Genomic DNA, 25,847 nt, shown 5'->3' on the forward strand with positions numbered 1-25,847 from the left:
GCAGCTGCAGTCATCGGTAACAGGGTGCACTAATGCACTGGGTGTTCCTGCCATGTGGGAGACCAATCGGGGGGGGGGGGGGGAAGGGAAGCAGGTAACAAGATGAAGGGGGGGACAGCGGGTAACATGCGGGAGCGGGAGCCCAATTGCCGGGGCGGGGGCGCTGGTGACAAGTTGCAGGAGGGGGTAGGGGGGACTAGGGGAGGCAGCAGGTAACATTAGGGAGCAGGAGCCCAATTGCAGGGAGGGGGGGAGCTGGTGAGTGGTGACAAGATGCGGCAGCCAGTCGCGGGATCGCACGGAGGGGAAGGGGAACGGATAACAAGCTGCAGGAGCCGATCGCGGTGGGGTGGGAGCGCCGGAGCGGGTAACAAGAAAAGCGCCGGAGCGGGTAACTGATTCAGGAGCCTAGTCGCAGGGGGGATGGCGCGCTGGAGCGGGCATCATGCGGGAGCCAATTGCGGGGGGGAACTGCAATGCCAGCTCATAATATGTGGGGCTCGGGAGAAAACGCGGGCAACGGCAGCAGCGTGAACATGTCTATGCCGGGTCTTAGGGTGCTGCTATCGCGGAGGTGCGGGGGGGACACAGGATTGCAGAATCAGGACTCACAGTCACTCACGTTAAACACACACACAGACTTGGTGGGTGCCCACGACATCCCTTGCTGCTCCTCGTCTCTAAAAGAATAGGAGGAGCTTGGCTGTGCTGAGGCAATGTGTGGTGCCGCCCTCCAGTGGTCGCCGCCCATAGGCAGCTGCCTAAAGCTGCCTAGTGGTAGCGCCGGCCCTGTACAGCAGGAGTGTCCAAACTTTTTGCAAAGAGGGCCAGATTTGGTGTGGTGAAAAATGTGTGGAGGCCGGCCAGATACACAAATGCCCCCAGCAGTGCTGCCAGATACACAAATGCCCCCAGCAGTGCTGCCAGATACACAAATGCCCCCAGTGCCAGATACACATTATATGCCCCCAGCAGTGCTGCCAGATACACATTATATGCCCCAATAGTGCTGCCAGATACACAAATGCCCCCAGTGTCAGATACACATTATATGCCCCCAGCAGTGCTGCCAGATACACATTATATGCCCCAGTAGTGCTGCCAGATACACAAATGCCCCAGTGCCAGATACACATTATATGCCCCCAGCAGTGCTGCCAGATACACATTATATGCCCCAGCAGTGCTGCCAGATGCACATTATATGCCCCCAGCAGTGCTGCCAGATACACATTACATGCCCCCAGCAGTGCTGCCAGATACACATTATATGCCCCCAGCAGTGCTGCCAGATACACATTATATGCCCCCAGCAGTGCTGCCAGATACACATTATATGCCCCCAGCAGTGCTGCCAGATACACATTATATGCCGCCAGCAGTGCTGCCAGATACACATTAAATGCCCCCAGCAATGCTGCCAGATACACATTATATGCCCACAGCAGTGCTGCCAGATACACATTATATGCCGCCAGCAGTGCTGCCAGATACACATTATATGCCCCCAGCAGTGCTGCCAGATACACATTATATGCCCCCAGCAGTGCTGCCAGATACACATTATATGCCGCCAGCAGTGCTGCTTGATACACATTATATGCTGCCAGCAGTGCTGCCAGATACACATTATATGCCCCCAGCAGTGCTGCCAGATACACATTATATGCCCTCAGCAGTGCTGCCAGATACACATTATATGCCCCCACAGTGCTGCTAGATACACATTATATGCCCCCATCAGTGCTGCCCAGTGTTGGTCTGGACGACAGGGTACAGGGGGAAGCCACCAGTGGGCCCCACTGCCCCCCACCCCACCCACCCCTCCCACCTTCCCCTCTAGGGATCAAGGTTCCAGACTGTACACTTGAATTATACATTACATGTGTTATCTTACACTGCACAGGACTGTGTTGTATTTTCTACAGTGTATTGCTGTTGTTAATCTGGTACATTATCATGCATGCACTAGCAGTATTTACTATATAAATATATCAAGGGGCCCAGACCATGCACTCTCTAATGGTTAGCCAAGCCTCTGTGGAGGATGGACACACCAGGGACGTGCGGTGAGCTAAATAGCTCGGGAGGCACTGGCTAGCACCTGAGCCAGATTTACACACAATATATGAGCCAAAGGTACATCTGGACATCATACACAGGTGCAGCAGTATATACATGTGGGCATTATACACAGGTGCAGCAGTATATACATGTGGCCATTATACACAGGTGCAGCGGTATATACATGTGGGTATTATACACAGGTGCAGCAGTATATACATGTGGGCATTATATACAGGTGCAGCAGTATATACATGTGGGCATTATACACAGGTTCAGGAATATATACATTGTCAAAGTCAGAAAAATGTCTCAATGCACGTTGCCATATTTGCACCACACACTGGTCCGCGCTGCGCGTGCGTGCGCTCTCCCGTGGATGCGCATACCCGCAATAACGTGCACTCGCAGGCGCGGTATGCGTATTTACGGTAGAGTTTATGTAGTCGTAGCGTGCGACTCATTCGTTACAAATGTTCACAATTAATGTAGTTTATAGATCATGGTCCCTTTGATAGATTCTGAAAGTTTGGTTAAAATACAATGTCCCAGAGCTGAGGAATCCCTCTTTATATCGTACGAAGGGTCTAACAGGAATCATACAGCAGTGTTTGGTACCCATCGGAAGAGTATTTAATTAGCAATATTCCGGTGTTGGTTTGGAGCGTATTAATCGCTCGTGCGAATAGTTATGGACATAAGAAGTTTATGTCCATTTCTATTAATTACACATACTCAGGTATGCGGCGGGAAACCCAGTTTCCCACCCACCTGAGCTGTTGGAAATCGTCACAGCCCACCTGTATGAATCACCCTATGACCTTTTGTTATGATACAGGGCCGAATTCCTTCGGCCAATGGACAATGGGATTGTAGGACCAGGAGATTGCATTGTGTGTGGGGCATAAATAGGCAGGCCGACCACATCCAGCTCTCACTCTCTCATCAACGGTTATCTGCTGATAGCCGGGAGCTGGATATCGAGGCGCAGGCGATCATACCCTTTGTGCGTAAGTTTCTCTCCGTTATCATTGTCTTTCTGTGAGCCAATTTCTCTCATCTCATCTCTCCCTCTCTCTCTCTCTCTCTCTCTCTCTCTGTTCTGTTCTCTCATATCTCCCCTAGACTAGGCTAGTATTGTATTGTATTAGATAGTATTGTATTGTATTGCATTTAGGTCAGTGTAGTATTGTCTTTTTGTATTTATTGTTTAGTTCTGTGGTTAGGAAGTCTCTGTTATATTGTAGTGTATCATATGTACTGTTATCCCCTTTTACAAGTATATTAGACATAATACAGTTAATAGGCCTTGGAACCTAAACCAGTATCTGTGTATTTTCTATAGTGATAAGTGTTCACTTGAGCGTCGGTGACGCTCAAGCAGCTTTGTAGTTAGTCAGGTTACACAAGGTTGCACTCACACCCTGTACTCACATTAAGGTATTCAGTGTATTTCATTGGTATAAGGTTTTATCATAAAGGTATAGTGTTGTGAGCGTCTGCATCGCTGGTGACCTCCTCGTGGTCTCGAGCGTAAGCTACGCCATAGCGAATCATTCCCCTAGACATAACCAATAACGTGTCCTGTGATCCCTGGGCCGTGAGCGAACGTGACGCCTGAGCGTCTCGCCTACGGCTGAGCGATCGTTACGCAACTAGCGTACCATTACGGTACTTCTTAAGTAAACAGCGTACAGTGTTCTTAGCTTCATAAAGGGTTGTTTATACGACAAAGGAATTTAGCATTGTCAATTGCGGGCTCGTCCTATACTTCTCACATCTGCACTAGGTAGATCAGCAGACATTATCCCTCCAGCAAAGGGTGGGAGGTTGTCTCACAGTGCTGACGGGATAAGCGTCTGCTTCGCTTAGATAAAGGGTGCTGAAGGAACCCGGTAACCGGAAGTAAGAACAAAACGCTTGTGTCTTTTTAAAACTGTTTATTTTTCTTTTGTCTTGCGTACGCATACATACCTGCATTTCTTTTCACTTGTGTATTTCATTTTTTCGTATATCACTATTCCTGTTTGCCAAATTTTATAGTTGATAGAAAGTGCTAAAAAGAGATTTGCTGTTATTTAATAGTAGAGGTGATAGTTAAAGTATAGAACAAACACACGGTTTGTCTGAGATACAAGGCAGTCAGTGTGGATTGCGGTAGATGATCAGGGATCACCTACATTGATAAATAAATATATTGTGTTACGGTGGATCCTTTGCATTGCGTACACGTGTCGCTAACAAAGACTAGCGTACGCAATCCAAAAGGCAGACGCACGCAGCGTACATTACGCAACGTAGCGTCCGGTTACGCTCACGTAGCTCAAGTCACGAAAAAGTTGAATTAGCGCAAAGCGATAATTAGCGCAAGGCGATAAGTAACGCACAGCGGTAGATAACGCGAAGCGGTAAATAACGCAAATCTATTTTTAGAAAATCTGAAATTTAGTTTAACAGATCCTGCTCCTAATTGGTAACACTCTTGGCCTGAAGACAATTTCTGCGCAGAAATAGATATAGAAACAAAGTGTACATGTGTTGAGTGAGTGTGTTTTGTATACAAAAGTTTATATAACTTTAAGGTGGAACCAAAAGGAAAGCCGGGTACTCGTCAAGGGACATACGTGTAAGTGACATATACGGTGGCCAGGGAGGCATCCCTGGTTAAATAATATTTGAGCATTAGAGTATAGCGGACCATAAGGTAACAAGACCAGGAGGTCATAAGGTAACAAGACCAGGAGGTCATAAGGTAACAAGACCAGGAGGTCGTAAGGTAAAAGGTCCGCTATAAAAGTCCAGTGGCACAACGCCTGGGGTGTTGGTGCAGAACCCATATAGGCCATACAAGCTCTGGCTGAAGGAATCGCAGCCGGAAACATAGATTCCATTGATCTTTCAGTACATGACAAGTAGTGCTCGTATACTGAACGATTGGACCGCACGTAATTGTGTGCAGTAGTTAGTGATCTGACCTAATACCATTAGAGTAAAGTGGTCACAAACGCTATTTGTACATTCTGACGTGATTTGTGTAATTTTTTATTTTTGGAAGGGAAGTTCGCTGGTCACTCAGGAACTATCTAACAACCCCACCTTTACTGGAAAGAGTAAGTGTCCTGCGGGTAACCCTCATATGTTCCAGTAAACTGAAGGTTCCATAGGGGCCCTGTATCGAGTACGCCAGCACCACGTCGGTGTGATCAGGTCGTATTGGTCGAGGTGGGCGAGTGAGTGGGGTACTCGGTAAACCGCCACCGCCGGCCTACTGTGGAGTAATTTGGTTGTCTGAAAAGGCTTGCTGAAAACCTTGATACAGAGATCCAAGGAGGACTAAGCAACACCTGCAGACTATGGGGGCCAGTTGCTCAGGTAGGGGGCGATCAACCCTGGTTCAGGTTGATTCTGTGAACCGACCAGTTGGGTCGGCACGATATGTAATGTGTGAAAAATATGGAATTCACACCGAATCTTTATGTGATGAATGGGAGAGAATGACTGTACAAGACAGGGACAAATTCCCAAGAATAGGTAGCTTCAGTCCAGAAGTGTTACAAAATTTAAGGAGGAGGATATGTCTCGTAAAATCAGGAAAGAGACGAATTCAGCTTCATGATTATTTACAGTTATGGCACCAGGAAGGTGAGATACAGAGAGGTTTGGCTCTGGCGGCAGGATCTGGGGCAGTCAGGAAGTTGATTGCCACAGCTCCTCCCCCACCATACATTGCAGGAGAGAAGTTGATTGCGGAGAGAAACGCACTGGGTTGTAAAACACAAACTCTTAGTAACACTGTAAATGTTAATGATGTTAACCAAATAACTCATGCAAGTATTAACCCGTGCAAGATGTACCCTGTTTTGAACCTTCCTCAGGAGTGTGATCAAGAAGACGATTCAGCAACAATTTCAGCTCTCTCTCTTGCAGCCACCATAGCAGAGACCACAGTAGGCACAGCGACACCCACGAGATTAGTGAAAGCCCCTAGCGGAGGGATAGGTGAGGTCGTGTCAACGGGTAAGTACGGCACCATGCACTACACTGAAACAATTGTACCACAACAAGCTGTAGAATCTACACAGGAAGAGGCTGTTAGAATTGCTCCTGTAAGGGTAATAGCAGTCCCCAATGGAAAAACAGATGTCTCTGGAGCCACTCCCATAAGGAACATTGCCATGTACACTCCATTTTCCAGAATGGAATTAAGAACAATAGTGTCCGAATTTCCTGACCCCAGGAAGGATTTAGTTGCTAGCCAAAAATACATCAGGGATTTAGGTAACACGGTAGAACCCAACAACAAGGATTGGCAGATACTGCTAAGAGCTTGTTTACCTTCCAATGTTGATGCAACTCAGTTTTTAGCTGATTGTGCATTGGATAAAGATGTACCGCTTACAGACGTGTACAACAAGGATAATGTAAAAAGGATAAATTTACAGCTAAAAGAGTATTTCCCAGCCGTTGTTAAATGGAATAAAATATTTTCCATTAAGCAAAAGGAGTCCGAAACGGCAACAGAATATTTTCACCGGGCACTATTAGAAATGGCAAAGTACACTGGTATAGAAGACATTAAGACCAACCCAAACCATCGAGAAGTAGCAGTATCTGTACTGATGGATGGTTTGAAAGAAACATTAAAAGCTAGGGTACAGACCACGCAGCCATGTTGGCGAGGTCTGTCAGTGTCCACCTTGAGAGAGGCTGCTATTGATCACGACAGAAATATCACTAGGCACAGGGAGTCGCAAAGTGATAAGTTGATGTCCGTAAGTATACAGGCGCTGACCACAAGGCAGCCTGCGTATGTACCACCGAATCCTGTGGGTAAGGCAAGTGTAATAACATGTTTTTCTTGTAACAGACCGGGACACTTTGCACGAGAATGTAGAACAAAGAATGTACAAAGATCTTTTCAACCCCCTAGACAACAACACAACACACGACATTGGGAGCAGGGTCCACAGAGGCGGAGTTTTGAGCCACATACAGGGGAAACAAAAAGATATCCCCCGAACAGAGATTGGCATGCCTCTGGTAGTTCCCAGCTAACTCCCCCACAAGTAGTTGCTGCCAATGGGATTCAGGGAGGTCAGCATACCCAATAGGGGTGTGGCCATACCTGTAATCTGCAGCCAGTTAAGTTGATTGCCAGTCTTGGAAGCGAACCAGAGATTGCAATCAATGTAGCTGGTAAAACTTTAAACTTTCTTGTAGACACAGGGGCGGCCAAGTCAGTGATAAATTCGACAGTGGGCATGAGAACCACTGGTAGGACAATTCCAGCCATGGGAGTAACAGGAGTAGTCCAGCACTACCCGGTTAGCAAACCAGCCGAGATTACAATAGGGCCTTTGCATACCAAGCATTCCTTTTTGCTGGCTGCATCTGCACCAACTAATCTCCTGGGAAGAGACTTACTATGTAAAATGGGTTGCGTCATTTATTGTACTCCTGAAGGTGTATTCTTGGACATCCCTGAGCTCAGGAAGTACGAGACATGTTAGACTCCCCATCAAAATTAATGTCACATTCCATTATGACAAATAGGAATCCATCCCAAGTAGAAGAGATGACATCTCAGATACCAGAGTCGCTTTGGACAAAAGATGGACAGGACACTGGATTAATGGCAAACGTAGCTCCAGTAGTTGTGCAAGTAAAAGATGGTAGGATAGCTCCAAAAATCCCACAGTATCCTCTGAAGCCAGAGGTGGAGTTAGGAGTTTTTCCCGTAATAGAGCGCTTGCTACAACAGGGCATTCTAGTAAGAACGTCCAGCACAGCAAATAGTCCCATCTTCCCTGTTAAAAAGAGTGGGGGGAGGGGTTACAGGCTAGTGCAGGATCTAAGGGGGATTAACAAAATAGTTGAGAGTCAGTTCCCCGTAGTGCCTAATCCAGCTGTCATCCTAATGCAAATTCCTCCCACTGCCAAATTTTTCACTGTTATTGACCTCTGCTCCGCTTTCTTTTCGGTACCTCTGCACCCTGACAGCCAATATTTGTTTGCATTCACATACAGAGGAGTCCAATACACGTGGACTCGGTTACCCCAAGGTTTCATAGATAGTCCAAGTATATTTTCTCAGGCTTTGCATGATTGTTTACAGTCTTTCCAACCGGAAAGTGGATCAGTGTTGATACAGTACGTGGATGATCTACTACTGTGTTCTGATTCATTGGAGGCATCCCTGAAGGATACGAAACAGCTCCTGTTTCATCTTTCAGACACAGGTCACAAGGTCTCCAAAGACAAGTTGCAATTATGCCAAGCTAAGGTAAAATACTTGGGACACTGTCTAACACAAGGACTGAGACACCTGACCGCTGATAGAATCCAAGCCATTAGAGACATGACACTGCCACAAACCCAGCAACAGATCAGGACGTTTTTAGGAATGTGTGGGTATTGCCGTAATTGGATCCCAGGGTTTTCCATATTGGCGCTACCTTTGCAGGAAATGGTCTCCTCAAACAAACCTGATCGGATTTCGCATACAGACGAATCCGAAACAGCATTTGAGAGACTCAAACAGTGCCTAACGCAGGCACCAGCACTAGGTATGCCAGACTATGGGAAACCCTTTGAACTATACGGAACAGAAAGTGCTGGGTGCGCAGCAGGTGTACTAACACAAAAAACACGGTGATGCCAGCAGGCCAATTGCATACTACAGCGCTCAGCTAGACACGGTAGCGCGATCCCTCCCCACATGCTTGCGTAGCGTTGCGGCGATAGCATTGCTAGTGACAAAAAGCGAAGATGTCGTGCTAGGCCACAACCTCACAATCCATACACCGCATGCGGTATCTGCCTTATTGAATTCTGCCCAAACCAGACACGTCTCATCAGCAAGGTTTACAAGATGGGAATTGGCATTAATGGCCCCCGTAAACATCACCATAAGGAGATGCAGTGCATTAAACCCTGCAACATTTCTCCCAGGTGTGCCTGGTCAGACACAAAGGGTGGGAGGTGAGAGTGATGGGGAAGGAGGATTTAATGCAAAGGAAGATGCACATGATTGTATGGAATATTTGACCCAAAATTTTACCGCAAGGCCTGACATCAGTGACAATCCACTAGAAGATGCAGAACTCACGTTCTACACGGACGGTAGTTGTCACAGACAGTCAGACTCGGGAGACTTGTGTACTGGATACGCAGTCGTAGATGACCAAGACACCATAGAAGCGGAACCGCTAGGCCCACCTCACTCAGCCCAGGTTGCTGAACTGGTCGCCCTAACCAGAGCATGTGAATTGGCTAAGGGTAAGTCTGCCAATATCTACACCGATTCTAGATACGCGTTCGGGGTAGTACATGATTTCGGAGCGCTATGGCGTCTCAGAAATTTCATGACGGCAGCTGGTACACCGATAGCGCATGCAGCTCACATAAAAAGGCTTCTAACAGCGATACAGGAACCCGACAGAGTGGCTGTTATCAAATGTAAAGCACATACATATAGTCAAGACCCAGTATCCCTTGGTAACAGCCGAGCAGACGAAGCCGCAAAGCTTGCAGCTGCTACCCCCACACGGACAGACACCACACAGTTGATGGTATTTAATACCATCAACACACAGAAGTTGTGTGAGATGCAGAATTTGTGTTCCACACAGGAAAGAGCAGTCTGGAGGGCAAAGGGATATGGCCAGGAGTCCTCAGGGCTCTGGACGGATGGACATGGTAAACCAGTGGCCCCCAGGGCATACCTTCCATGTCTGGCTGAAGCAGCTCACGGGCTGACTCATCTAGGCAAGGAGGGGATGTGCAAATTGGTAAGAGCATACTGGTGCGCCCCAGGATTCTCCTCTCATGCGAGTAAAAGAGCAATGTCATGCCTTACCTGTCTGAGAAAGAATATTGGAAAAGCAATACCTACAGAACCATCCCATATCCCACCTGCCGGCGGCCCTTTCCAGGTAATACAAATTGACTTCATTCAATTACCCCCATGTCGAAATTTGAAATATGTACTTGTTTGTATAGATGTTTTCTCGAATTGGGTCGAGGCTTTTCCAGCAGCTACAAATACCGCTATGTTTACAGCTAAGAAAATTGTGCAGGAATTTGTATGTAGATATGGTATCCCTAGAATCATTGAAAGTGATAGGGGTACCCATTTTACAGGTGATGTCTTTCAAGGAATGTGTAAGTTGATGGGAATTGATAGCAAGCTGCACACTCCGTACCGTCCACAGGCGAGTGCGAAGGTCGAAAGAGTGAACAGCACTATTAAAAATAAATTGAGTAAAGTAATGGCAGAGACAGGATTGACGTGGCCAGAAGCTTTACCCATTGTTTTGTATAGCATCAGAACCACTCCCAGGTCCCCTCTTAATCTGTCTCCTTTTGAAATCTTGTTTGGTCGACAACCGCATGTCATGATTAACCCTCAGGATGATTTGAAATGTAACAATGAAGTAACTGTAAAATACTTAATTAACATGAGTAAACAGTTGAGGAATCAAAATGATAATCTGAAGTTGGTGATTCCTGATTTACCAGATAGTAATTGTCATGACATTGAACCTGGGGATTATGTAATGATACGAAATTTTCTACGCTCAGGTTGTCTTATTGATAGATGGGAAGGACCATACCAGGTCTTATTGACTAGCACCACAGCATTGAAGGTTGCTGAGAGAGAGACTTGGGTCCATTCATCCCACTGCAAGAAGGTTGCTGATCCAGAGAAGTCCCGTGATAAGGAACAGACGGTAGAGGTTGTATCACTAGAGTGTCTGTTCCAGGAGGACTGAGGCGGCACCTGAGCCTTGAAGACCGAAAGCAACTGTCGACTCCCCTCTCCCTTTTATTGTTTTCTCCACTTCCCATCCCCTCTCCCTTAAAATTTCTTTTTCCCCCTTCTCATTCTTCTCTATTTCCTCCTCAAAGATGGACTTGCCCCAAGAGACTGTGATCCGGATTTTTATGTTAACCATGATGTTGACCAGAGCAGTCTGTTCCGGCGAGAGTACCATAGAGGTCGAAAGAGGTTCTGGAATGGGTTCCGATTATGATGATGGAGGCGTGGTTTTCCAAGATCAACCAAACCAACAAGCAAAGATACAAAGACCCCCTTGGACGAGGAAGCTGACGAGACGAGATGTATACAGACAACGGATTGACCAAAGAAGAAGATTTGACAACTTTAAATATGGACACTTGATGAACTTTGCCATGGATCCCCAGTTTCCCTAGTATCTTTAAACTCACGCTAGCCCAACATTTTTGTAAATCTGATGGCTCAGACAAAGCTATTTGCTCATGCCTAAGGAGCAATACAGCGCAAAGAAGACGACTCTCAACAGATACCGAAAACAACTTCAACGACAGATGTACATTTCCCTGACATAGAATATCATTGCATTTTTCGTAAGTGTTCTTTATCTTCATCTCTGCAACCCCCAGGTAACGACACACATAGACGATAGGGAATACAGGCACAGATAGCAGCAACCACATACCTCCCCCATTCATGTATCATCAACTAAAATGTGCATCCCCATTTTGTTACAACCACAGCCGAAATGAGCTCGGTAGAGTTTGACAGCCCATCCACAGACCTGTACCACAGGATAAGAAGGAATTCAAATGTATACTTCGCAATACCTCGAAGCTTGATTTACAACACGTACGGCACGATGATACATGACCCCCCAAACGTGGATTCATACACACATGCTTCTGCTATCTCACTAGGTCATACCCTCTTCACACCTTCTCCTCTCTCCTCCCCTACCCAACCATGGAAATCAATTAACCCCTGACTTACATTTTTCTCCTTAAATGTTTTGTGGCAGTTATTATTGACTGCCAAAGGGTGGACTGTCAAAGTCAGAAAAATGTCTCAATGCACATTGCCATATTTGCACCACACACTGGTCCGCGCTGCGCGTGCGTGCGCTCTCCCGTGGATGCGCATACCCGCAATAACGTGCACTCGCAGGCGCGGTATGCGTATTTACGGTAGAGTTTATGTAGTCGTAGCGTGCGACTCATTCGTTACAAATGTTCACAATTAATGTAGTTTATAGATCATGGTCCCTTTGATAGATTCTGAAAGTTTGGTTAAAATACAATGTCCCAGAGCTGAGGAATCCCTCTTTATATCGTACGAAGGGTCTAACAGGAATCATACAGCAGTGTTTGGTACCCATCGGAAGAGTATTTAATTAGCAATATTCCGGTGTTGGTTTGGAGCGTATTAATCGCTCGTGCGAATAGTTATGGACATAAGAAGTTTATGTCCATTTCTATTAATTACACATACTCAGGTATGCGGCGGGAAACCCAGTTTCCCACCCACCTGAGCTGTTGGAAATCGTCACAGCCCACCTGTATGAATCACCCTATGACCTTTTGTTATGATACAGGGCCGAATTCCTTCGGCCAATGGACAATGGGATTGTAGGACCAGGAGATTGCATTGTGTGTGGGGCATAAATAGGCAGGCCGACCACATCCAGCTCTCACTCTCTCATCAACGGTTATCTGCTGATAGCCGGGAGCTGGATATCGAGGCGCAGGCGATCATACCCTTTGTGCGTAAGTTTCTCTCCGTTATCATTGTCTTTCTGTGAGCCAATTTCTCTCATCTCATCTCTCCCTCTCTCTCTCTCTCTCTCTCTCTCTGTTCTGTTCTCTCATATCTCCCCTAGACTAGGCTAGTATTGTATTGTATTAGATAGTATTGTATTGTATTGCATTTAGGTCAGTGTAGTATTGTCTTTTTGTATTTATTGTTTAGTTCTGTGGTTAGGAAGTCTCTGTTATATTGTAGTGTATCATATGTACTGTTATCCCCTTTTACAAGTATATTAGACATAATACAGTTAATAGGCCTTGGAACCTAAACCAGTATCTGTGTATTTTCTATAGTGATAAGTGTTCACTTGAGCGTCGGTGACGCTCAAGCAGCTTTGTAGTTAGTCAGGTTACACAAGGTTGCACTCACACCCTGTACTCACATTAAGGTATTCAGTGTATTTCATTGGTATAAGGTTTTATCATAAAGGTATAGTGTTGTGAGCGTCTGCATCGCTGGTGACCTCCTCGTGGTCTCGAGCGTAAGCTACGCCATAGCGAATCATTCCCCTAGACATAACCAATAACGTGTCCTGTGATCCCTGGGCCGTGAGCGAACGTGACGCCTGAGCGTCTCGCCTACGGCTGAGCGATCGTTACGCAACTAGCGTACCATTACGGTACTTCTTAAGTAAACAGCGTACAGTGTTCTTAGCTTCATAAAGGGTTGTTTATACGACAAAGGAATTTAGCATTGTCAACATGTGGGCATTATACACAGGTGCAGCAGTATATACATGTGGGCATTATACACAGGTACAGCAGTATATACATGTGGGCATTATAGACAGGTGCAGCAGTATATACATGTGGGCATTATACACAGGTGCAGCAGTATATACATGTGAGCATTATACACAGGTGCAGCGGTATATACATGTGGGCATTATACACAGGTGCAGCGGTATATACATGTGGGCATTATATACAGGTGCAGCAGTATATACATGTGGGCATTATACACAGGTGCAGCAGTATATACATGTGGGCATTATACACAGGTGCAGCAGTATATACATGTGGGCATTATACACAGGTACAGCAGTATATACATGTGGGCATTATACACAGATGCAGCAGTATATACATGTAGGCATTATACACAGGTACAGCAGTATATACATGTGGGCATTATACACAGGTGCAGCAGTATATACATGTGGGCATTATACACAGGTGCAGCAGTATATACATGTGGGCATTATACACAGGTGCAGCAGTATATACATGTGGGCCTTATACACAGGTGCAGCAGTATATACATGTGAGCATCATACACAGGTGCAGCAGTATATACATGTGGGCATCATACACAGGTGCAGCAGTATATACATGTGGGTATTATACACAGGTGCAGCAGTATATATATGTGGGGATTATACACAGGTGCAGTAGTATATACATGTGGGCATTATACACAGGTGCAGCAGTATATACATGTAGGTATTATACACAGGTGCAGCAGTATATATATGTGGGGATTATACACAGGTGCAGCAGTATATACATGTGGGCATTATACACAGGTGCAGCAGTATAAACTCCTGGAAATTTGGTGAGATTTGATCAGAGATGTGCGGAAACGTTAGCAAGGTGAGGCACTGCCTCCCCTGCCATAGACTTTTTACTCCACAGTTTTGGCTATAAAAATGATTAGAATAATACAAAGACGATATTTCAAACATATTCTTTGTATTTTTCATATACTTTTTACAGTCAAAACTCTGGCACAAACGTTAGTATGACAGGAAAGGCTCTGCCTCACCTGCCTCACCCCACCGCACGTCACTGGGACACCCCCCTCTGGAGAATGGCCACACCCCTAAACATGGGCCCCTACCTCTGCATTCCCCCGGTAGGCCCTTCATGACCCAGTCCAACACTGGTGCTGCCAGATACACATTGGAGAACTACTTACAAGTGAAAATGTTTTAGCCCAGAATACCTATGAGGGGATGAAGCACTGAACTTATTGAGACCGCTGATCACCGTACACTGCTGCGGAGCTGCAGTAAAGATTGTGGGGGCGGGCAGCGGCGGCTGCGTGATGTCACATACAGCCGCTGCGACCCAGGATGCGACGGGTAGCCGTCTGCCAGTGCAGCTAGGCTGCTCAGGCAGGGAGCCACTTGCGGGTGCGAAAGCATCGCTGTTGTGCGATGCTTTTGCACCCTTGTAGAGAAGGGGGGTGGGGGGGTAGGGCCTGACATGTGGGGCGGACTAGCCCATGTCAGAGTAACTGATCGTAGATGTGCTAAATTTAGATCTGAATTAGCCCCAAAGATTGCTCTCATGCTCTGCACCTCTGTTATTATTGGCGCTCATATCTACAAGATCACATGCCAATGTGTGGGGGCAATGTATGAACGGTCAGTGGCACTAACCATTCCAACAACTGCAGCTATCGATTTCAACAGCTGCAGGTGTCGTTGCCCATATACCACAATCAGCGACGGCTCTGTCCCTGGCAGTGGCTGCTGCCTGCTCTTGGCTGCATGTGTGATCTTGTGAGGCTTGAGAGATCTCTTGCTTGCCCAGTGAGCCAGCGGGGAGGAGAGACACAGCCATAAGCATTAGGTCTGGGGAGGATCGCTGGAGAGGGGGAGTTTTCACTCCCCCACTCCAGCATCTAAGATGATAATACATCTCGTTGTTAGTGCTTTCTGCTTCACCTCGGTAAAGAGGTGAATCAGGAAGCATTATACCCGCACGATATGTGTGGGTATAATACATCTACCCCCTAAGTATCCAGCATTTCATAAAACCCTATTTATAATCTATAAGAATAGATAGATAGATAGATAGATAGATAGATAGATAGATAGATAATAAGGAATAGTATCCAGTTAATGAGAATACAGCTACTCCCCATTGCTCTCCAAATTCTGAAACCGCAGTAAGATAATCAGTGCAGTAAATATATCCAGACGGCACTCAGGGATGAAAAAAGTTTACTCATTCTACCAGTGTATACCTGACGTTTCAAAACTTTAATAGCTCTTTCCTCAGGGTACCCTGAGTAAATTGCAATTCGAATTTTGAAACGTATACATGTACAGTGCATCTGGAAAGTATTCACATCGCTTCACTTTTTCCACATTTTGTTATGTTACAGCCTTACTCCAAACTGGAATGCCACAAGCTTGGCACACCTATTTTTGGGCAGTTTCTTAGGGTCGTTGTCCTGCTTAAAGATGAACCGTCGCCCCAGTCTGAGGTCAAGAGCATATTTTAAATGTATGTGATTTCTGCTTGATGATTCCTGCACCTCTGCATTAACCCACAAACATCTTCAGCTGTATTTTAAATGTATGTGATTTCTGCTTGATGATTCCTGCAAACTATAACTCTTGATCTGTATTCACACCAATGTATAATTTAGCAGTGTATGTAATTGTATTTGTATGATATTAGTACTTGCTTATAGCTGATATTGGGGTAAATTTACTAAAATTCGTATTTTTCCGAATGAGGTTAAAGTTCAAACACGAATGACATCGAAAGTGTAAAATTGCAACTTTTTGAATTTATTACGACTAATTTACTAAGCTGTCGTATTCTGCATTTTCGTGTTTTCCGATGTTGATGTCATTCGTATTTTTTGGCAGTGTTTTACGGGAGTGAATTGTAAAACACTGCCGACATTAACACAATGAATCTCGGCCGGATCTGTGAGATCCGTGCTGGGCTTCATTGTGCACCTTTCGTAAAATAAAAAACATTGCTAAAAATCCCCCCAAAAAAATGTGTGGGGTCCCCCCCCCTAAGCAAAGCCAGCCTCGGGCTCTTTGAGCCGGTCCTGGTTCACAAATTATGGGGGGGGGAAATGACCGGGGTTCCACCATATTTTATAAACCAGCACCGGGCTCTGCGCCTCGTCCTGGTTCCAAAAATACGGGGGACAAAAAGCGTAGGGGTCCCCCGTATTTTTGAAACCAGCACCGGGCTCCACTAGCCAGGTACATAATGCCACAGCCGGGGGACACTTTTATATTGGTCCCTGCGGCCCTGGCATTACATACCCAACTAGTCACCCCTGGCCGGGGTACCCTGGAGGAGTGGGAACCCCTTAAATCAAGGGGTCCTTCCCTCCAGCCACCCAAGGGCCAGGGGTGAAGCCCGAGGCTGTCCCCCCATCCAAGGGCGGAGGATGGGGGGCTGATAGCCTTTTGAAAAAATGTGAATATTGTTTTTAGTAGCAGTACTACAAGTCCCAGCAAGCCTCCCCCGCAAGCTGGTACTTGGAGAACCACAGTAAAAAAAAGCAGGTCTATTTTAAAACTGCTTTTTTTACAATTTGTATTTATTCACGGCAGTGTTTGGCTATTGCCGGCAGTGTTTGTGAAATACAAATTTTAGTAAATGACCGAGTTCTATAAAATAACAGGCGTATTTGACCGATGGTGTATTCATTCGTAATTTTTTTCTTGGACTTCCAAAAAAATACGGATGCCCTCATCACTGCCGAGATTTGTGCTTAGTAAATTCCCGAGATGACACTTTGAAGAAAAAACGCAAAATCGGTCAAAATCGGGAGCTTAGTAAATTTCCCCCATTATCTCTTGTATAGATGTTGGTCAGTGGAGTGGAGTTTATTAGCATACATGGACTGGTGTTTACTTATGTCCAATTGGCTTTAGCTGAAACCTTTGTAAATTAGAACTAGTATATGTTAGCATTCAGTTATGGGGCAGTTGTCTGCGGGGGCAGTTGTCAGAGTTTAGAAATATACGAAGTTTGGAAATTATAAAGTTAGGAAATTTTAAAAAGAACAGTTAAACCAACAGTTGAACAAACATTGAAAAACATTGGAAAGCAGGTAAATCTACCATTTAACTAACATTTTCCATAAGCACTTTCCTATCTATACAAAAGGAAGAATAGGATAGAACCTGTGGTGGGCGCAAAGATGTGGATGACGGTGGTATGGCGTGGTGGAGTCAATGTCAATGTCCACTTAAAAAATTTGGACATTGACTCCACCCTCTCCCACTTAAAAAATTTGGACATTGACTCCACCACGCCATACCACCGTCATCCACATCTTTGCGCCCACCACAGGTTCTATCCTATTCTTCCTTTTGTGTATTTAATCTTGTACAGGTGTGTGGTGACACATCAGGATAGGACCTTACGCTAGGCAGCATAGAGAGTGCGCAGGAACCTACCTCACCAACCCATTATTATAAATACTTTCCTATCTATACTTTTCTCTTTAAAATCACCATGCTCCACAAACTGTTTTTCCTCATAGCACTTCATGGTATCCTCTATAAAATGACATCGTCCTTCACTATTCCTGTTATGTGTCGCTCTGTACACATTGCATCCTCATTAATCCACTCCCCTCTTATTAACACTCATGAGCTTTTAACCTATCTATGTACACTTACTGTCACATCCTCAACCTGTCACCATATGAAACTATCACACCTCCCCCACCTATACCTATCTCTCTCTTCTTCTGCTTCTACTAGCTGGTGACATATCCCCAAATCCAGGTCCCATCCACATACCACGCTCACATTCAGCTGATTCACAACGGAATATAAAACCAACAAACCTTATCAACATCACATGTCTCCTATCTACCTCCAAGTCACTAAAATGTGCTTTATGGAATGCACGCTCTGTTTGCAACAAATTAACAACTATTCATGACCTTTTCATAGCAAAAAAATTCAATATGCTAGCCATAACAGAAACATGGCTCACACAATCAGACACTGCCTCCCCTGCAGCATTGTCACATGGTGGCCTCCACTTCACACACACCCCCAGGCCTGGTAACATTAAAGGAGGTGGTGTTGGAATATTACTGTCCAAATCTTGCATGCACATCGTTTTACCACCTGTTCCCTCACTCACATTTACATCCTTTGAAGTACACTCTATTAGGATTTTCACCCCTTTCTCTCTGCGTGTTGCAGCTATCTATCGCCCACCTGGGCAACCCAAAAAGTTTCTGGAAGATTTTTCTGCTTGGCTCCCTCACTTTCTATCCTCTGACATCTCCACCATCATTATGGGCGATTTCAATCTCTCTATTGACAGTCCACAATCTCCCCATGCCTCTAAACTACTCTAACCTCCTCTCTTGGCCTCTCCCAATGGACTGACTCCCCTACTCATCAGGAGGGCCACTGCCTTGATCTTGTATTCACCAAACTATGCTCTGTTTCTGAACTCACTAACACTCCTTTCCCTCTCTCAGATCACAACCTTATCACCTGCGTGCTCTCCTCCATTACTTCAAACTCAATGTCCCTAAAGTCTACAAGGACACCTCTTACCCGCAGAAATATTAACGCTATTCATTTTCAACAACTATCTACCTCTCTGCAACCACTGCTCTCACCAATTTCTACATTCACCTCTCCAGAGACTGTTGTGTCACACCTTAACCAAACTCTAGAAACAGCACTTGATGAAGTGGCTCCAGCTACCCATCACACTCCACGTAGACTTAGATGTCAACCGTGGCACTCTAAATACACTAGACACTTACAAAAACTCTCACGTAAAGTTGAACGCCAGTGGCGTAAATCTCGTAGTTCAAGTGACTTTCTCACATATAAGGCCACCTACCACTCTTATCGTAATGCTCTGGACACTGCCAAACAAACATATTTTCAATCTCTCATCTCTGCTCAAGCCTCTAACCCCAAGTGACTTTTTAATACATTTAAATCACTTCTTGTCCCTCCCTCACCTAACCCACCAGCCACTGTCAGTGCGCAAGATCTTGCTTCCTATTTCAAGGACAAGATTGACAAGATCCGAAATGAAATGGTATGCTCTTCCACAGCAAGTGACCTGCTCAATTCCCTGCCTGAACCCTCTAACACCTTCTCTTCCTTTGATCCTACAAATGAAGATGAAGTATCTGCACTCTTTTCATCTGCCTACTCTAATACCTCTCCCCTTGACTCTATACCCTCACAAATTAGTAAAGCTCTGTCTACTGTGCTCATCCCAACCTTAACGAAAATCTGTAATCTCTCCCTGTCTACTGGTATCTTTCCTTCTCTATACAAGCATGCAGTGATTACTCCCATTCTGAAAAAACAAAACTCTGACCCGAACTCTCTCTCTAACTACCGTCCCATCTCTCAGCTCCCATGCCCCTCCAAGCTACTTGAGAGACTTGTCAAAATGGGGTTGAGGTAGAAAAACTGCGCTGTATAGACTTCAGCTAGCCTAGGGGTGGTCACAGGGCTCCCCTGTCGGGCCCTAATATAGAAACAGATTTGTACAATATGGAGGGAAGACCACTCCTGATTGGCGCTTGTCAAATTACACCCACATAGGACATTATGATTGAGCCATAATTGGTAGGAAATGAAGCATGTGTCCAGTGTTATGTAAAAACAATCTCTGTTTTAATTTAAACAAACACTTTAAAATCAAAACACATATAAAATGGAAACAGAAGTAGATAACACAGGGAATCCTACCAAGATGGTGGCCGGAGCCGCAGGTGTTATATGCAAGGTATACCCGGGAAAGATACCCTGCATAAGGCTCCCGAAGGCGAGATTTTCCCTGTGGAATGAACCGAGTCCGAAACAGTCCTTGGAAGTCCAGAGCACTGGTAGGCAAACACCGACGCGTTTCGGGACATCAAAGTTCCTTTTTCAAGGTAGTATGAAAAAGGGACTTTGATGTCCCGAAACGCGTCGGTGTTTGCCTACCAGTGCTCTAGACTTCCAAGGACTGTTTTGGACTCGGTTCATTCCACAGGGAAAATCTCGCCTTCCGGAGCCTTATACAGGGTATCTTTCCCGGGTATACCTTGCATATAACACCTGCGGCTCCGGCCACCATCTTGGTAGGATTCCCTGTGTTATCTACTTCTGTTTCCATTTTATATGTGTTTTGATTTTAAAGTGTTTGTTTAAATTAAAACAGAGATTGTTTTTACATAACACTGGACACATGCTTCATTTCCTACTAATTATGGCTCAATCATAATGTCCTATGTGGGTGTAATTTGACAAGCGCCAATCAGGAGTGGTCTTCCCTCCATATTGTACTTGAGAGACTTGCCTACACTCGCCTCACACACTTTCTTAACTCACACAGCCTACTGGACCCACTTCAGTCAGGATTTCGTGCCCAACACTCCACAGAGACAGCACTGACTAAGGTAGTGAATGATTTGGTTACTGCTAAATCTAAAGGACATTACACTCTACTTATTCTCCTTGATCTCTCTGCTGCTTTTGACACTGTTGACCACTCTCTTCTCATATAGCCGGGCAGCATTGAGCGTGGGGAAACAGGCGGACACTGAAAAGAAAGCCAATACCGGGATTTACCATTTTTCAATCCCGATACCCGGGATTGAAAAAATGGCCCGGGATTGGCCACCCTAGTGGTGATGCAGTGGCATATCCACAATGGGTACAAGCTGTGCAGTAAACATGGGCCCCTGGGTCCACACCGAACACCCTGCACCCATTTCTTTAATACGTAGCTCTCTGGAGACCCGCGCCGGCAGCGTCAGCGCTGCACATGTCACTTGGAAAATGGTGCGGTTGACTAATTTCCCAACGCTTTGCCCATGCGCAGTACAAAAATCACTGGGGAAATGGCACTATTTCCCCAGAGACCTGCGCATGAGCAGTAGGCTCTGGCACAGCGCCGGAATGTACCGCCTAACGCGCAGCCCGGCTGCCATCTATAGCAAACTTCCTGCCCGCGGTAGAAAATCCAGTGACAGTTATTTGGAAGTGTTAGATGAGTGAACGTTGCGTGTGGTCCTGTAACGCTGGAGGTAAGCCCGTGGGCAGGGCCGGTTCTGGATCTCTGTGCGCCCTGGGCGAAAATAGGGGGCGTGGCTTCATACAGGGGGCGTGGTCATTTACACCCCCTGTACAGACTACTGTAGCGCTCTGAAATGTGCAGTGCGCGATGACGTCATCGCGCACCGCACAGCAAAGGTCCTCTCCACGAAGGGAAACTAGACGCGTAGCGTCTAGTTCCCTTCGCGGAGAGGCCCACGAAGGGAAACTAGACACGTAGCATCTAGTTCTTTTCGTGGAGAGGACCTTTGCTGTGCGGTGCGCGATGACGTCATCGCGCACCGCACAGTAAAGGACCTCTCCACAAAGGGAAACTAGATGCGTAGCGTCTAGTTTCCCTTCACAGCGGCCAGCGGCAGCGGGGGGGCAGCGGGCAACAGGGGGCACAGCAGCAGCGGATCTTGCCCTGGTGCGGCGCCCTCCGGATGGCGCCCTGCGGGAGGCGGCGCCCCGGGCAAAAGTCCTCCTTGCCCGTGGCAAGAACCGCTACTGCCCGTGGGTATGGTGACAGCAGCTGGCTACAGGGAGCGAGGTCTGCTATCTGTTATGAGAAGAGTTTTGGGTTCTGCACGCTCAGCACAGCCGCCAAGGACGGGAAGTGCGATATCTTTCTGGATAAGCAGATTGACAGACGATAACTTTGTTGAAGGGTGACTGTGAATTATGCAGGGTTGCGCTTTACATAATTGACCCAAACTTGTCTTTATGCATGAACTCCTCTACTCAATGGAAAGATCACGCCTTGCCCTGACATCACGTCTGTGCTGGAAATCCTCTCTGTATTCATCGTTCCACGTTTCAGCAGGACCTCTGGGCCTTGTACCATAATGACATGCCCTGTGACACATGCACCGACACTCGCCCCACCTCTGCCCACCTCTCCCCCATCACACATAAATCCACTATATGCCTGTTGTTTGGACAGTGCATGCTGTAGAAGAACAGGGATTTACGGGGGATATAATGGACGAGGGGCCTGGTGGGGCTCCATGACGCTGAAGTTATTATTCATCCCAGCTCAGGACTAAACTCAAGTCACACTTTGGTGAATGAGCCGCAGCTGTTTCATTCATTCGATTTGACATGCGCTGATGCAAGACAAATGGGTTACTGTGGGGGAGATTTATCAAAGCTTGGAGGGAGATAAAGTGGAGAGAGATAAAGTACCAACCAATCAGCCCATAACTGTCATGCTACAGGCTGGGTGTGAAAAATGACAGTTAGAAGCTGATTGGTTGGTACTTTAACTCCATCCACTTTATCTTTCACTTTATCTGACTTTGAAGTAGTACTTTTGTCACTGTTGTGTGTAAAGTTGCATTTTTATTTTTTATTTTAGATAGTTGCCAACATTTTAAAATGATTTCCATCGTGCTGTGGGGCTCATGTAAACTTGGACGCATTTTATGTCACCCCTGCAGGCATAAGCTCTGATCGAAAGCGGAAGGTGCAATTGTATATGAGTGCTGAGTAGGAGACATTGGGGGTCATTCCGACCTGATCGTAGCTGTGCTAAATTTAGCACAGCTAAGATTACTGACACAGACATGCGGGGGGGACGCCCAGCACAGGGCTAGTCCGCCCCGCATGTCATGCCGGCCTCCCCCGCACAAGTGCAAAAGCATCACACAGCGGCGATGCTTTTGCACTTGAAGAGTAACTCCCGGCCAGCGCAGCTTCTGCGGTTGGCCAGGAGTTACTCCATCGCTGACAGGGTCACAGCGGCTGTGTGTGACGTCACGCAGCTGCTACGGCCCGCCCCCCCACACGGTCCGGCCACGCCTGCGTTGGCCAGACTGTACCCCTAAAACGGTGGCCAAATGCTTCCAAATGCCGGTGCCTGCGCAGTTCTGACTGATTAACTCATCACGAAATCTCTTAAACCACAAGGCCTACAATCTTGAAACTTGGCAGGTAGCTTCTCCTTAGGTCCCAGGAGATTGCTAATAACTGGTTTTACAAATGTCACTGCCCATCCACGCCAAAATCGCCAAAAATGGATGTGTGTATGTATTTATATATGCATGTTCCAGCATAACTCCGGAATGCCTGCAGCAATTTACACCAAACTTGGTACACATATGACTTACAAACTGGGAACAAACACTGCGGGGGTAAGACACCCCTAGCACACCTAGGGGTGGAACAGCAGCACAGAGTATATCAGGAGACAGCATAACTCCGGAAAGCCTGGACCAATTTACACCACACTTGATACACGACTTTCAATCGGAGAACAAACACTGTGGGGGTTAGACTGACACTCTTAGCACCACTAGGGGTGTGACAGCAGCACAGAGTATTTCAGTATACAGCATCATTCTGGAATGCCTGGAGCAATTTACCTGAAACTTTGTACACATATGACTTTCAATCTGGGAACAAACACTGTGGGGGTAAGACACCCCTACGGGCTGTACAGCAAGACAGAGAATTTCAGGAGACAGCATAACTTGCTACACATATGACTTTCAATCGGGGAACAAACACGGGGCCTCATTCAGACCCAGTGCCGTAACTAGGTGTGTGCAGAAGGGGCATTGCCCACAGCGCACACCTAGTTAGAGCGCATATTCCCCAAGGAGACTGACAGTGGTGACAGAAAAAAAACCTTCTCCTGTCACAAGCTGCCAGCAACCGCCATGCAAACCTCTGCCCCAGCGGCGGACTCAGGGTAGGGGGGCACCCAGGCATGAGTCGTCGGCCAACACCCCCTCCCCGCACCGCCCGCACCAGCATGAGGCTCGTCCCCCATGCATCCTGGAGTTGAGATTAGCCAAGTCCTGGCGGCCGCCGGCTAGGCATCGCAGTGGCTGGATGGACCAGAGGGGAGGTCAGGCTGCAAATATGTTCCGCAGCCACATGTGCGTTGCTGGCCGCGGGCTGGAGGCACTCGTACCCGGCCGCTTTGTGTTGCGGGACTTGCGGCCGAGCAGCTCCGCCTCCCTTTTCTCCCCTCTTCGGTGACCAGACTGCCGTGGGAGCTACTGCAGGCACAGCTCAGAGGTGTGAATTAGAAGGTAATTTTATTGTTTTCTGTGGGGAGGACGCTGTGTGAAGTACTGTAATGTGGTGCAGAATATTGAAGGAGGGTTAGCGTCCCCTACATGTTCTGTCCCTGCATCCTCTCCCTGTCCTCGACCTGACTTGTCCCAGCACCCTCACCCTGTCCCCTACCAGACCTGTCCCCTCACCCTGTCTACTACCAGACATATAGCCTACCAGACCTGTCCCGCACCCTCACCTTGTCCCCTACCAGACCTGTCCTGCACCCTGTCCCCTACCAGACATATAGCCTACCAGACCTGTCCCGCACCCTCACCCTGTCCCCCACCAGACCTGTCCCGCACCCTGTCCCCTACCAGACATATAGCCTACCAGACCTGTCCTGCACCCTCACCCTTTCCCCCACCAGACCTGTCCCGCACCCTCACCCTGTCCCCCACCAGACCTGTCCTCTCACCCTGTCCCCCACCAGACCTGTCCTCTCACCCTGTCCCCAACCAGACCTGTCCCAGCACCCTCACCCTGTCCCCTACGGAACTGTCCCCTCACCCTATCCCCTACCAGACCTAATTTGTAAAAAGGAGATGCTGTCTGCCGTAATGTGTAAAAAGGGGGACGCTGTCTGCCGTAATGTGTAAAAAGGGGATGCTGTCTGCCGTAATGTGTAAAAAGTGGACGCTGTCTGCCGTAATGTGTAAAAAGTGGATGCTGTCTGCCATAATGTGTAAAAAGTGGGCGCTGCCGTAATGTGTAAAAAGGAAGACGCTGTCTGCCGTAATGTGTAAAAGAGGGACGCTGTCTGCCGTAATGTGTAAAAAGGGGACTCTCTCTGCCGTAATGTGTAAAAAGGGGGACTGTCTGCCGTAATGTGTAAAAAGGGGACGCTGTCTGCCGTAATGTGTAAAAGGTGGACTCTGCCGTAAAGTGTAAAAGGGGCTCTACCTGGTGTAGTGGCGCTACTGTGTGGCGTAATTTAAATAATGGAGACTACTATGCACCGTAATCTGTATTGGTATTATTGTGTGGCCACACCCCTTCCCTATGAAGCCATGCCCCTATATTTTATGCGCGCACTACCTCTGTTTTGCATTATGGGGGGGGGGCGCCGATGCCATTTCTTGCACACAGCGCTAAAATGTCTAGTTACGGCACTGTTCAGACCTGATCGCATGCTAGGTTTTTTCGCTGCGCTGCGATCAGGTCAGCACTGCACATGAATATGTAGCGCAATGCGCAGGCGCGTCGCACGGGTACAAAGCAGATCATTGCTGAGCGATGGATTTAACGAAGAATCCATTTGTACAGCCGATCGCAAGGAGATTGACAGGAAGAAGGTGTTTGTGGGTGGCAACTGACCGTTTTCTGGGA

Source organism: Pseudophryne corroboree, chromosome 2, assembly GCF_028390025.1.
Source record: "Pseudophryne corroboree isolate aPseCor3 chromosome 2, aPseCor3.hap2, whole genome shotgun sequence".
Classification (NCBI taxonomy): domain Eukaryota; kingdom Metazoa; phylum Chordata; class Amphibia; order Anura; family Myobatrachidae; genus Pseudophryne; species Pseudophryne corroboree.